The sequence below is a fragment of the Dermacentor albipictus genome, chromosome 8 (genome assembly GCF_038994185.2).
Source record: "Dermacentor albipictus isolate Rhodes 1998 colony chromosome 8, USDA_Dalb.pri_finalv2, whole genome shotgun sequence".
Classification (NCBI taxonomy): domain Eukaryota; kingdom Metazoa; phylum Arthropoda; class Arachnida; order Ixodida; family Ixodidae; genus Dermacentor; species Dermacentor albipictus.
Genome location: NC_091828.1, coordinates 15,732,005 through 15,747,921, shown reverse-complemented (window position 1 = coordinate 15,747,921; position 15,917 = coordinate 15,732,005). Strand labels below are relative to the sequence as shown.

At 43.7% G+C, this 15,917-nt stretch overlaps 1 long non-coding RNA gene across 1 annotated transcript; it reads left to right on the top strand.

The window, feature by feature from the left end:
• Positions 1 to 3,005: 3,005 nt before the first annotated feature.
• LOC139048625 (uncharacterized) lies at positions 3,006 to 5,942 on the top strand. The gene is made up of 3 exons (XR_011507833.1): positions 3,006 to 3,397; positions 3,467 to 3,635; positions 5,803 to 5,942. It is a non-coding gene; the product is annotated as an uncharacterized lncRNA (long non-coding RNA).
• Positions 5,943 to 15,917: the final 9,975 nt, after the last annotated feature.

Below are 15,917 nucleotides of genomic sequence, written 5' to 3'. Positions count from 1 at the left end.
TTTGAAAGTAGTAGAGTTGAACTATATTCTGCACAAGCAGTGCTATCTGCAGCGCTGGTACCTTATAGCCACAATTCATGGCTGCACCACCATGCAAAGGTGCTATTCTTGAATTATTAACTTCTATTATATTTATGGTGGCCATATATTGCAATTAAATATCATCCACATTGTGTGTAATATGGTTAAATGTCAATTATGATAGCCATTCCTAATCTGAAATGCAACAAAAGAGCAAATATAGGCAACAAATTGCAATTCAAAGAGAAAAGACAACCAGTGCACAGGATAAGTGACAGACTTCCTTTTATAGAAAAAGAAATGTGACATGTGTCATGCCACCAGCAGTGGGTAGCAATCTTTCAAGCTTGGGTGACAGAGGCAAAACTTAGCAAAATGCTACAATCGCGCTGTAAAACGGCCTTGGACACAAAAAACCAACATCATATTGTACAGAATGAAAGGGCAAGACTCCATCTAAGAACAGTCTATTGCACCACATACTTGAAATGGTGTAAAAAATGTTGACATGCCCTACCCATAAAGAAAAAGCTACAAACACAGAAAACACGTCTTAAAATGCAATGTGCAGAGTCTGAAACCAAGAAAAAACAACCCAAAAAAGGTTTCGCTAGGTCTTTCAACGATTAAAATTGTCAAACTGTATCATCACTTCTTAATGAACCTGCACAGCTGCAAAGGAAGGAAGGAAAGCCCAGTAGCAGGGCTGCAGAAAATGTCACCGAATAAATATACTTTGCTTACCAATGATACCTATGGTTTAGTTGTGGTCTGTGTATAAACTTTTCTTGTTTAGAATGGTTTAGCGGATAAAAAAAAATGACCATAAAAGCACCAGGTGTAGGCATAGTCTACGCACAAAAAGCCACTGCTTTCTTACTTATTTTTTTCTCTACTACTATTCATGAGTATGTAAGTGCCTTAATAGCACTGCTAACATCCTACTGCAAAACACAAAATTGGGTAAGTTGTGGCATAAAGAAAATTGCAGTTTCACTCATAAAGTGAAACAATGGTGCAGTAGCTGGTGAAATATGCACAGGAAGCTTACTTCATGCAGTGTTTGTTGAAGTGAACCCTTGCCAATGCAAGTCAGTAATATCCTTAAAAAAATAAGTAAGAGTCGTATTCATTTGTGGGAGCTGTGCCTCACAGTGTTGAAGTGGAAAGACTCTGCTTTTCTTCCTCCTCTTTCATATCCAGACTTAGCCACTGATCTACACCAAAACAACCCTTTCGCTTCTTACTGCTGAATTCGTTTTGGTTTTCTCAAATCTATATTTGGGCTACCTATTGCTAGGTCTCGCGCTTTGCTTGAGGAAAACAAGACACCAACAGCTCCATCCAGTAAATCTGAGAAGCCAAGCACTAGAAGAAGATTAATGAAGCAGATGCATCCAATCATTGTCATCACATGTAAGAAGGAAATTTAACATAGGACTGCCTTCACAAGTGGGAAGGTGACGTGTAAGAACTTAAATGTGCAGATGCCAGCTCTATACACAGTACGCAGACATTGAGCAAGTGTTAGCCAATCATGGCACCTGTTGCCTAGATCACACTCTCCGGGATCAGTATTCACCATGACTGCACCTTCAGCAGAGTGGCTGAAATGTAGAATTGTGGACTGCCACTCTTTTGATCGTATGTTTGAATCCCTGCAGCACAATGAGAACTTTATTTGCAATATTCTAGCAAGAAATTAGGGAATTCCAGTGACAACACCAGTAGACAGCAGAACAACCAGGGGAGTTTGCCCATAGCAGCTATTGCTGTAAAAAAGAAGACTGGCATAAGCACATGAATTGAGATGGGCATACTACATGCCTTTGTTCTGGTAGTGGTCCACTATGGTGCCACAGTTAATGATCTCCACTGTCACTGGACATAACAAGAGTTCTTTACTTATACACTCGCCCACCTGCCGCCTCTCAGGTCGCCTAAGTGGACATACTGTGCTGGCTGATAGCGGCCCCCTCCTACTTTAGTATGCTTCACCGCGTAACTAAGCTGTACTGCGTCGAAGAAGCCATACATTTGTATTGAGTGAATAAACAAATGGTTTTTACAACAGTACAGAAATAAACGCGCACCATGCGTCAGTCTACCACACGGAAGAGCGTCGCAACATACGGTAGCTGATTCACACAAGCCGTGTAGCCCATTTATCAGTCGTAAAGGGTATTATGGGTAATTCAAAATTTCAGACATACATATGTGTTCATGTTTACGTTCGCACTCCTTGCGTAATAAGACTCCCAGAACTTTCACAATAGAAAGTAATTTACAACAAACAAATGCAAAGAACACAGACATATGTCTCGTTTTCAACTCGGCCGTCATGCAAATGACATATAGCGCGGAAAAACGTGAACATGCTGAGTGTTAGCGTCGCAAACTTCATAGTAGGCAAGGAGCTAGCACACCACAGTCCCGCGACAGCCGCTAATGAGACCAAGACGGGAGCACATGTCTGTGAACGCGCAAACCCTAAACCACTCGGCTCCTCCGTCACCCCCGCTGCACGGCTGCACCACTCGTTTCAAGCATAGCACACCAAACACACATTCAGCGCTGAACAGTGGGCGGTCGACGCAGTTGCATTTACATGACTTGCAGCGAGCAGCACATCCCTCGATGTCCGTTAAGGACACGGCGACGCCACATCGCGGTTCGCAGAACTTCGCTGCCGAGGCGCTAGGCCACTTCGATATTTCAATTGTCATCACCGCCGGGTTCTCAAGAAAGCACGGGTCACACAACGCAGATTCTGTAGTGCCAGAGCTCACCGAGGCCAAAGCCGCACCGCCACTACTCACGGCTTTCCGCCAAGTAACACAGAACCTACAACCAACCCACAAGCAACGCAAGCACGATCACATGAGCAATGTTGAACAACGCGCGGTTCAAAGAACCAGGCCACAGAGAAGCGTATCCCCGCAGGCCGGCTGTACCCGGTTTAGAGGCAAACCGGATGTGACGTGGGCCAGTGCCGTACTCCCTGCCCCCAGATAGGTACTTGTACGCCTAGGGAAAGACGCTGCTAGGTGCTGCTGCTAAATCCCTGTGGTTTCTGCCGGCTCACGTAGGTTCGTTCGCGTGGTCTTGTTACGCCTCGCTGGATCGTGTTCAGTCATGCCGTCCTTGCGCGGCGTCATTGTCGGTGAGTCAGGTTAAATTCTTTAATAGGTCGCGCCTGCGCCTAATTGAGTCTATTAAAGACTGCACATTCAGTTTTGCTGGCTACAATTCAGTGTGGCTGGCGTGGGCTGTCTCCACGATGCGCTTCGAGCGTGTCGATTTCGCCGTTCTTTATGTTGGCGGAAATGACCGTGAAAGCAACATGGATCTACAAGAAATATGCAACAACATCAAGGTAAGTCTACTGAAATCACAAAATTTGAAACAATAAGCGCTAATAGTTGTGTTTTCTTTTAAGTTTTAGGCCTTGATTGTTCAGCGAGACGGCGCCCGTCGTGCTGGTTTTCAAGGTGCTCTCTCGCCGGCTAGAAGATGCTGATGCGGAACAGAAAATGCAAAAACGTCGCTTGCTCAACCGCAAATTGACGGCTACGCTGAAGCGCATGCCGTGTCTGCGGAATTTGAACCCCGAGGTATGGGCCCCTTTTTTCCAGCGGCATGCCGTTACATACAGTCAGGAACACGCTTGGCTTATTTCTGACTCGGTAAAAAGTTTCACTTTTTCTCGCTGCTCGCTGCTGAAGAAATGCGGACCGTTTGTCGTAGTTGTCTCCATTACAGGGTGGCATTACTGCGGTGAACAAAGCAAGTGTTGCCGTACATACTGTGCGCACTTCACCCTTTGTTGGGCGGTCGGAAAATATTGGTCCCACTATTCAGGGCAACTTCGCTACTCTGTAATTTCTACCATTGAACGTTCCTGTGTAGACATGTTTCTGAATCACGTTAAGCACATTTTTTCGTCAATTTCTTTGACAAACACGCGATAGAGCGGTTGCGCAGATTGTTTACTTCCCTTTCTACAATGTTTGGTTTATTCTGTCGCCGTCCTTCAAACCACCACAGCGGCAAATGGACTCTTTTGATCGAAATCCCGCGTTTTCATAATAGCTGAATTGTGGTGCGGTTAGGTGTCTAAATTTCTCGTGCCCACAGCTACCAAAACAGGTGATCAAATTATTAGCATCGCGAATAAATCGCATTCCTACATATGCAAGCTGCTACATATTTTTGATTGATTGATTGAATAACTTTAATGAGCGGTTCTTAAAACGAAACCCTCTTTGCCTCTTCCTTGCTCAGTGGGTGGTGGCTGCTGCAGTCCTGCCAATATTGGTCACTGTGTATGGCACTGGATATGTGCTGCTTAGCATGTGTCCAAATGGCAACTTGGATTACCTGTTAAGTGCAACTCAACATGTACCACTGGGTAGACACGTAGAACAAGAGGCAAGAAATTAAGTATACAACAGGAAATTCAAGAAGTCAGCCACAGAGAAGTCGGAAAGTCAGCATCGAAAGCAACCGAGTATGGACAAAAATGAACTAAACGAGACCAGGACATGCATTGTGTGGAGAGTTATAGAAATGAACGAGTGGTTGCATTTTACTGAACATTACAAAGGCTTCACTTGTAACCAATTTTCACATATGCATGGAATCTGCTAACTTTTCTGTGCAATACTCTACCGGAAAGGATATATTGCATCCATCGGTGTTAATATATTTCCTAGCATATCTTCTCTTTTTCAGCCAACATACACATCCCCGTTAAATCAAATAGATCACTGTAGATGGCTGCCACAAGCATATTACAAGAACTGTGAATTGGAAGCTGTTAGCTACCTGTGGCACGAAGTCATGCAAGGGTACATGTAGTCTTTGTCTGCACATTGACTTCCATGTTTTACTCATTTGACTGGCTCCTATTGCACTCTGGCTGAATAGCAATAACACACAGGCCACTTTACGCTCGAGCTACTCGAAAGCCTGCGAAAGCTGTAGGTACATTCATAAAAGTTCATAAGTACATGGCATTAGTGAAAAAAATTAAAACCTTTTCTGGTACAGCCGTGCGTTGTCGGAAGTGTCTCAATGCATTGCAGTGATTAAACAGGCACATATTGGCTGTACCACTTGGATTTCAGCGTGCACGCATTGGCTGGATAAAAAATTCTACCATACTTTAACTCCAAACATTTGCTCACGGGTGGAAAGCGCTGTTTCTGTTGTAAATAGATGTGGCTTGCACACAAGGTATGCTGCATGAACAGAAGGTGCTGCAGCCACATAACCTGACCTTTGATCTTCATTATGCTCACAGATTGAAGGGATGGAACTAAGTGCGTGTCTTTTAAATGCTTGATTTCAGCCAGTTAAATTTGCCAACACGGGGGATTCAAACCACTGGTGTCCATCTGCTGTTGGGCTGGATTCTCAACTTAGTGAGAATACTAACTACTGCGTTCATTGGTGCTGACAGATATCAAGTCAGTTGTAGCTCGGCATTTACTGTATTCCGTTTGTCACCAAAATGCTAGAGAACCACTCGAGATCCTTCGATGTCAGCATCCTCATAATCAGTGGGCACCCCATAAGAAAAATAGGTCAATTTTGGATGGTATCCTTGCAAGTGTGAGAAGGCTAGGCCACAGAAACTCTCGTTTCTGATTTGTGCACTATTCAGCCACGTTAAAATGTGAGGAGCCTAGACATCTAAAAGACGAGGAGCAAGCAAATTGAATGTAGCTATCAAGCAAAAAATGTGGAAGCGTAAGCTGTTGATTTTTTACTCTAAAGGCACGTTCACACTGAAGACGGAGCGGCTAAACCGGGCAAAGCTCTTGGCCAGGCGGATAAAAGCAGGCGTTAAACGAGGCAGCAAGCCCGATCGCTCGCGGACCACTTTTTTTCCTGCCCGCCAGAGCTGTCCGCTTTGCTGCAGCCAATTGGAACACCAGACGACGCTGGTGTGTGCGCGATAAGGATGGACGACCGGTGCCACGAGACGGCGACAAGTGCACCACAAAAATGTAAGCCTTGGCGGTGCGGGCAGCCAGGCAAGCTGTCCAGTATACAGGGTGTTTCAGCTAACTTGTGCCGAGGCTTTCAAAGAGAAAGACCGAAAGAAACTAGGCCTGCAGTACTCAAATGCAATCAATTCAGTAAACTACCCTTTTGAGCAACTTTAGTACTTACGGCTCATTGAAAGACATCTGCTTTATTTTTTCAAGATAAAAGAAAGTGCACAAAATCGTAAAAAAGTACCATGCAACTATGCTCTTTTTAGCAGTGATGATCAATGTGGCATGCAGACAGGATGTAAAAAATATGCAGTTCTGACACACTGTGAAAATTATGTAAGCAGCTTTCTTTGCTGCTTCTGTTTGTTGATGGCATTTGGCAGTGATGTGTTAAATGTTACCTTGCATGCACCACTTGTGTTTGTAGTACACAGAGCTCACAGGCAGACGTGCGCTCCGATGCTCAAGGTGGTGGTGTGCACCATCCATATCCTGTGAGAGTAGTGGCACTGTCATTCCCTCACATGGCGCATCGCATGGCGGGTGAGGTAGAGAAATCTGTTTATTGTTTCCTTAGGAGAAATAGTTGCTGCCACGTCCTGTGCCCGACAGAGCAGTGCCTGCTGGCCACCCAGGCTTCTGTCACGCAGCATGGCCTCCCAGTGTTGCAGTGTAGGGACATTGAAGTTTTGATCCTGGACCACCACTTGCATACTGTCGTTTTGACGGCGTGGTGCTGTATTGCAGTTTTGCATCTGGACATCCTGTGTCAATTGTTGGCATGGACACACTTGCAGTGTTTATTTTTTCAGAAATAGCATAAACATGCCATACCACACCTTGAATTATCATATTTTTAGTTTGCCCACAACTGTCACCATGTCTAGTTGTAGTGTTTTTCTTTTAAAGAGACTCCATACGAAAGATGCTTTCTGATGGCATCTTTACCTTCTCGTGTGATCATTCAGCGAGCACAAAGTACTGCAGCTTCTGCAATGCTTTTGTCTATTCCTTCCAGGCACACTACTCTCAATGTATCATTAGCGCTGAAATAGAATACCACCTGTTGCTCAAAGGAGCTTCAATATAGATTCTAATCGGAATAGGCAGACTTGTGGCAGTATACAACTTTCTATAGCCATAAAAGGCAAGCTAGCATAGTGGGGCATCTCAATGCTCGTAAAAGCATTCAACTGCATGTATCTCCAAATAACTAAGCTCAAGCAGACACTGTCAAAATCTGTGCTTGTCACGGTGAGTTGGTGCGGGAACTTGAAGGTGTCGCTTTTCCTTCATTTTTGTGTCTCTTATGTTTTTGCTAAGGCTCTTGCCACAGCAAAGTTGCTCTTGTGGTATTTTAGAAGGGTAATTTACTAATCACCTAGGCGATGTCATTTCCTACATTTGGTTGCACCGTGTGCATCAGTGCAATAAAATGGGTCAAACGGCTTAATACGAGATGTTGCCAGGCCTTTTTGGCACGACACTTGTGGATAACATTTTGGTGTGGCTTGGGCGAGACCGAAAGAGAGAAATTGACACATACGAGCACAAAGGCCAGGCACTGTTCCCTTGTGGCCTGCACAACCACTAGAATAGCAGCTAGTCTTGTCAATTCATACTGAGTATCACAAAGTGGAACATTGCAAGAACTGTAGCTTGGTTGAGACAAGGCACTTACAGCTGAAACATGTGGTGTGATCAACATGTACAAGGTTACAATACTCTTCACCCTTTTTGTATTTAAGACTTTTAAAACTTTGCCCACAATTTGATTACAGATTTCCAGAGTTCCTTGGAAAATCCTCCCATGCACCTGCCATGTACATTGCCCCTCCTCCTCGATGTGGCATGCAAGATGGCAGCAGCAGCTGTGGAACAGTTGAAGAGGCGAAGGTCCACATATAATAGGTTGTATGTAAATAAAACTGATCGAAAACGACCGATTCGGCTTCCACTTTTGTCAAGACAATTGTCAGCAAAGAAATGGAGCAATTTCAGTAGGGCGATACTAATAGTGCATAGAAATTCTTGGAAGCCCCATCAGCTTTCTTGCTGTTAACAGGCTGTGTTGGTGAGGTGGTTTAGGCAGGGAATGCCAATTCATGAGGGATGGTCATGGCCACCATGTTCAATGTATGTGCAGCATCAATCAGTTCTCTAGACCGAGTGCACTAATGTCATGGCAGGCCAGCACTTCGTGACATGATATATTTTCAAACCTCGCATGCTTTCTTTGGGGCTCTGAGAAAATTAATGAAGCATGAAACTAAAATCGGCATGTTGCAGTTTTCAATACAACCATCACTGCATTTGTCCATTCTTGAAACAAATTTTATTGTACCAAATGCATACAGAATTGTGGAATATCCGAAGTACATTTTGCTTGTTTTGGTCAAGCAGCTGGCAGAACAAAACCACAAAGTTCCAAAGCAGGAAGGTAACACTTCTTTTGAAGTACACAACGAGTGCAAAACTTGCCGCCAATTAAAAAAGGAAGGGAGCTGCTACACACCATTTCTTGGTTCTTTGACCATTTATTTTTTCTTTTGTGGCTGATGTTTAAAAATCTTTGCTATAGCAAATGCAAAGACATCAAAAATCAATGCATGACAGATATTGGTACTATGGTGTAAAGTAATGAAGATATAATTTTGCATGCACATTATTTCATCTGAAATAGAGGGATATAGCACAAACGTTGCTCTTCAATCCCAATAAAATATAAGGAACTCGTGGGCTACAAGAGGGCTACGGATGATTGTTGAGGGCCCCGGATTCTGTAATGTGCAGCTATACTTAAGTACACAAGCATTTTTGGAATTTGCCTCTACCTGGGTGCAGCTTTGTGACCTGGAATGAAAAGCCACAGCCATCGAGATTGAGCTGCTGCAGTGGCGACATCACAGTAAAAGGTAATAGCAAAAAATTAAAACAATAATATGGCCATGCAACTTGCAACAAATCAGATAGGTCACCTGAAGCTTCTATTTCCAATTTTTCTGGTGTTGCATAGAAGGGCAAAAATCTTGAAAAGTGATAGTGTACGACTTTCATGCATAAACAATTGTGCATATCTACTTTTTTTTTTAACCATGCAGATATTTAGCAAAAAGTTTTGAGCATGGAGAGCCCGGCGTTATTGCAAAGGAGTTTCTAGGTGAGGTGGACACACTATGCTGCTAATGCGAGTTTCAGAAAATTAATTTTGAAAAATTCAGTCACTTTTTTATTAGTAACTTGGCGGCAGCCTTCTAAATGGCATATTTGGAGGCAGTCGCATGTGAACGCACACCCTTTCTTTTTCTAAATCTCGAAAATTGCACTTATTTTGAGATATTCATTATCGCGCTCAATTGAGTACAATCAAATCTTGGTGCATCCTCCTCCACATCAGGCGGCAGTGCCCTGTCAAGAAGTGTGGGACAAAGCTTAAATGATAGCCTGACATGGCACACTGACGCACATGCTTGCCAGGCAAAGTGTGTCGCTACAATGACTGGCCAAGATGTTTCCATCTGATGAGATAGCGGGACCTTCTTTTCTGCACTCCCAGCACACTCAGTTCCAATATTGCCTCGATTTACCAGTGAAATTCAATGATGAATGTCTTGAATTAGGTGCAACTTTCAAGATTTGTAAGAAATGACATGCATTAGAGGAATTCCTCTGCAAGAATGCCACATTTTCCGCGCTCATAACTTGAAAACAAGAAAATCTGTATGGTAATAAAAGACACCCTATACGTATACAGTGTGCATTGGAGCATTTCATGCAACCAATATTCAAGCACCTTCTGTCTACAAAGAATTCATAAAGCAAATTTATGCATTAATACTGGAATCAGTTACAAGCACTGGAAATGCAAACACTGTTACGAACCCTGGTCACATGCCAGGCATTGTGCTGCTGCTCTCTGCGTAGGGCCTATGAATAAAAACCACCTTCAACATCGCACAGTAAGCTACTAATTGCTATGTGTAGGAAGACTTACAGTTCTTCAAATGCAATTATGACCTAGACATTCTAAAGCTTTTCTAATAATGTACTTTTAGTGAACAAGTCCCCAAAACTTGGAACAACTCTGAAGCTATAATGCCATTATTATCTGAAAGATGCACTACACATTTTTTTAACGCAGTAAGGAAACATTCATAATCGACAATGCCACCATAGACATGAGAGTCATATAATATTGCACTGCGTGCAGCAAGGATAGCACAATCTCGCACAAAAGATTAGTCTCTCCCGAAGCCTTTGAGGCCCCCTTTATTATGTCTCGCTTATGATACCGTTACATAGTACGAAACCATGATGACGTAACTTATGATCGTGAGTTACTCTTGAAAGAAAGCTTGTGCACACATGCATATTCCTGCATTGTAACTCTGGAGTGCACTTACAGTAAGGACACTGTGAAAAGAAGAAAAATAAGGCCAACAGCAAGAACCAGGCAGCGCAGTGCTATTTGCACCTTCTCGGCTGTTGTCGGTTTAAGTCACCTTTGCTGCAGCAGAGTTGTGTTATGCGGCGAAGCATATTTATCATCATGCAGTGAAGCATATCTGAAGTTAAAGGAGACACTGTCACGGGGCCCCTGCGGGTGCTTATGGTTACCCGACACTAGCTTAAGTACCTATACTGTGACCTCTTCATGCATTTGGACAACACCAATCGCCATGTGACAACCTCTGTATTCACTGCTAATCTCGCCAAGAGCCTAAATTGTTCAAAACTACAAATTTCACCAAGTGGCAAACTTGGCAATGCTTCTGGAACCTCATTCTAAAGTACTTTAATACTACCAGGATGCTTCAATGTCAAACTGGATTAACAACCTGGGATGAAATTGCGCCAGCTTCTAACTTTCTGAATGTTTGCTTCACCTCCTACATCAGTGAGTAGGCAGTGTTCAATTGGCGCTCCCGCTTCACCAAGCAGACGACCGCTGACGAAAGCACAGTGAAGGTGAATAACGAGAGCGCAAGCAAGCATTCAGAATGCGAGATCTCGCCCTTGGATTTAGAGAAAGGAAGGGTAATTTCATCACCAAGGAACTGAAGTATGCATTCAACAACAAAAGCTTCTGAACGGGCCACTTCCACATCAGCACTGTGGAAAGACTCTGATGAGCTTATCAACCAGCAGAAATTTTCACTCGTGGCAGAAATTTTCTCTACCACAATCGCAGGTTCAAAGATATTTGCATGATGACATTTTGGTCCAAAAAGAAGATACGTTTGAGCGATGGTGTAAGCGTGGTGCCCACTGTTGGCTCGGCTTGCGAAGAGCGACCTGCTGATACCAGACACTTAAGCAGCTCTTTTTGATGTCTGAATCGATGATGACATGCACTAGGTGTCACTGCTCTTCGAACATGTTGAGCTGTTGTCCTTGCTTCGTGAAACATTAAGTAACTACAATTATGACATTGTCAAACAAAAGTGTTGTATTAGAGAATTTTGTTAACCACGAAGCATAATATCCCTGTACATTATTTGCTATGCAGTCTATGTAGTATAACTATTTTGCACCTCTGGTTGGTGAAAAGAAATGGATTTTTGCAATACCAATAGTATTCATATTCGAAAAATATTCGCTTCGCACTTAGGTTTCATTATTCGAATTAGCTTTGAAATTAAAAAAATGATATTTCCACACCCATAGTTTTTACTCAAATACCTGGAGCATAAGTCATTTGAGGACGTAACTTCAGGAATAGCAACAGTATGCCACCAAAGAGTCAACACGGTTCAAAATTTTTTTACATTCTTTTACAATTGTTTCCTAATGTACATTCATTAAAACCATCTTAAGCCTCAATAATTGACTAAACTAAGCTTTGATAACAGCTGCATGCTTGGAACGAACGGTGCATGTTCCAGCCACTCTAGGGTAGCAGTTTAGGGTAAAAAATATCTGTTACTTAGGGATGCCACTTGGTGACCTTGTGCAGAGAAACCCCAGCTGGACTTTGCCATCTGAAGCTGCTGCGCACAATGGCTAATCACTGGCTTCTTTGGTCTTCTCGATGGCATCTACTTGCTTGAGAAGCTCGACCTCAATGACGTCTGACCACTGGCAGCACATATTTCTGTTTATCACAGATAAAAATTGCCTATGAGCTCTTATTTCACCCAAAACACAGACTTTTGCCACATTTAAGAAAGTGCCACTCTCCAAGTCAGTGTGGTCAGCATGTCTGGCATGCACTTTCATCTCCTGCGTCAGAGTGGAGTTACTATCCTAAATTAATGTGCTACAGAGATGACAGAGAGGTTGGCAAAGAAGTTATGTGCCCAGACAGAAAGAATGATAATATTTATGTCTACTGCAATTCAAAGCCATCTATTTGAGCACCTTGCACGACCAGAGAAATCCTAATGGCTTCCTTTTCTTCCATCTCATAATGTGGGCGGTAACACCCCATTAAATGGTCCCTAAGATGGTTTTTGTCAACCCTGAGGAAATCTCTCACAGAAAACTTGTAGACAGTCTTGATAAGTGTTGTCAGATTACCTTTCAATGTGTCTTTTATCATCACTGTGGTGATCGTAATTTCAATTCATGTGCAGCACTCACACAGTGTGCACTCCTTGCAGACATCTGTAACTAGTGGCAGTTTACCAGCATACTTGAAGGGAGGAAAAAAGAGCATGGCCACACCAACCACATCACAGCATGTGCATACATCAGATGACATTGTGGAACCTAATTCTATGTCAGCAGGAAATGCATGGCTGCTGTCGCTATTTCGAGTGCAAATATTTGTCCCACGGGTACAGAGAAGTCATTATGGCAACCACATAATCCAGGCAGCTTAGTGCTGGGCAACTGCAATATTTATGAAGCAGCACACTGCATTCAAAGCCAGGCACTGTCACACTTGTCTGGGAAAATCGGTGCTTGTATACACAGGGGCTGGACCATTTCAAACCACAGTCACATTGGAACTCTGTCCACTCTCGTAGGGTGCATTTTCTGTGTAGTCACTGCCACTGCAGGAATAATTTTCTTCGAACTGCACAAACAGAAAATTGTAGCACTGTGCTCTGCAGTGCTTGGTGCAAAGGCAGAACAGCCATGAGCCTTCTCCCATCCACAATTCAGAAATCCGCCAATACATAGATGGCTTACAGTGGCATCTCTACAGGCAGCACACACCACCTATATGCTGCCACTTACATTGCAACACACTGAGGGTCTCCATGCCTTTATGTAAATGCTCAAATATACTACAGGACAGGATCTTTAGGGAATAAAGGTTGTTTCACGGTCCTCATATCTATGCTATGACAAAGCCAACTCCAACTGCACAGGTAGAAATTGCTGTGGAAAATTAAATTTTACAGTTCCAAGTTCCATACAGTACTATAGTCTGCAGGATCTAATTTGGGCTGAAAAGCCCCTCTCATTAAGCACCATGGCAAATTTTAGTTATAGGTACATTGGAAGTTGTAAGATGCCGTCAAGGGAGCATTTCCTCAAACAAATATTTCTAATTAGTTCATTATTAAAGGAAATGGAAGAAATCGAAATGTTGCATTTTCACGCTGTCAGGAGGCGAGTGCTAAAAGTGACGGCACTCAACCCCTTTGCCTCCAAGTGATCTTCCTTCTTCATCTTCCCCCATGACGGAGCCAAGGGTTCACGTCACACTCGCATGACGAGCCGTCTTTTCTTTTCTTTTTTTCTTCTCTTCCTTTTTTGCTGTGGGGCACACATCCAGGGATGGCATTTAACATTGGTTGGCTTATGAAAGTCACGTGCCATGGTTGGTGATATTGCAGGCAGCACGTTTTACATAGAGACATTTGTGCATGTAACCTTGACTCTGGCTGAAGCAGGGCTTCGTTGAGACCATGATGGCTTTTGTTTAAAATTTCAGTTGTTTTCCCACTGTGCATCATTTTGATAATTTGGAGACAGGATTGTTAGTGTGTGATGTATGCACTGCACTTGTCGGTTTGCAACTTCCAATCTTGGCGAGACGCCTTTTCATATAACAAAGTGCAACTGAACTTCCTGAAGGCATTTGCCTCCTATGTTCAAGGGAAGCAGCCCACATCCGCATACCTTATTCACAGATGTCAATTCTTTTTTTGCTGCTGCTCCGTATTAAAGATAAGAACCCAAGACTGTGGAAGTAGCGTGGGCTTGGTGGTCTGGAGCTTACCATTGGTTGTCGGATCGTGCCGCTGACTGCATTTTGCAGCGGCTCATGAGTGCCGAGGGGGCCAGGCAGGAGATACGGCAACAATTCAACGAGTAGCAATGAATGTTTACTTCACATTGTTACGGAGTGGTCAACTCTGCAAGTTTCCCGATGGTGAGCTGTCGACAGGCATGCTAGTTTGCTCAAAAACTGAAGGCTGAAGTTCATTAGCGAAGACGTCCTTTATAGTGTTTGGAATACCCTCGCTCAAGAAAAGGAGAGAGAAAACACTCTCCACGCTGGCGGCTGCCGCTCGATACATGGAAGTGTTCAACGAATTTTCTAACCCCCACTGGCTCAGTAGAAGGAAATGCACTGACATGCGCATCCACACACACACACGCACACAACGCTGGCATCTTCCCTGCCGAGGACGAAGAGAAAGAACGAATGCACACACGAAGCTTAATCGTCCCACTTGCTGAAGGGAGACAACACTGTGGAGACTAAGCAGACATCAGGGTGTTGTGCAAGCCGTGGGTAAGAAGGCGAAAATGCCTGCGCAAATGATAAGGTCTTATTGCTATTGGGGCCTCCTAGGCGTTTTCCAACGGTTGCAGGCGGCTCGGCGTATCTAAAGGGTCCAGCCTTTCGCTGTTGCTTTGGTGGCGCGACACAAATCGTTGACCACACAGGCCAGTCATAACATCAGTTAGACTAGTTCTTGTGCACGCTCAAGGACACTGAGCTTGAACAATGCCATGAATGCTCTGTCTTTTCAGTGCTATTAGAACTGTTCTTGTATTTTCTGTGTATACGAAGTCAATTATAAATCTCTTGTGCATTTTGCAACGTGGCCTTAAATATCCAAGCACTGAAACGCAGTCACATGATCAGAGTAAGCAGCATTCACTTGCATATCACGAGTTGCCAGAATAAATTGAAAATATTGTGCTGCGACTATCATTACTGCGTCATGACGCAACCAGAAATGACAGTACCATGCTTCACAATGCGACTTTCATTTCTCCCCTGGTGCGCTTGTACTTCTCTGGTCCCCTTTCCACTGTGTAGAGCTCCCAGAAAAGCTTTTCTCAGGACACGGGACCATACTGTGCGCTCAACCAGGTGGCACCCATCACCACAACATTGCCCCAATCAGTCTCACCTTGTCATCTCTCGTCCTGTCCAGTGACGTTCTTCACATTTCAAGGATGAAGGTTTAGCACTGTGCTTCCGATGACTCTTTAGAGCTCCGGGACAGTGCTTCCGCTGCCAGGGATAATGCTACAGAACAGCGAGTCCACTGACGCAGGTACGCGATGTTTGAAGAGACAAAGATAAAACCTTGTGCAGGCTGTCCGACATGCATATACATCTTTTTCTGCGCCTCTTTCTAAGCAACAATGCTTTCACTGGTGAACAGGAAGGCAGCCTTTGTTTCTTTTTTTCATTATCGTTTCTCAGTTTTACAAGGCCATAAAAAAAAATAAGGAAAACAGAAAAGATTGCGAACCAGCCCTGCAATTTTCATGAATTATTGGAAACGAATATGTGCGAACAGAGGATGCCAAATGAAATGAACAGCCAGGTGCAACAACAAGTGACATCATTCAGGTGGTGCAGGCGGTTTGGGAGGCCCATAAAATGCCTTAATAATAGGATTTATTTGAGCGTGAACATGGTGAGAAGGCTGCTTCTGCCTTGCAGTGGTGTAAAGACTGCTGCATGTCTGG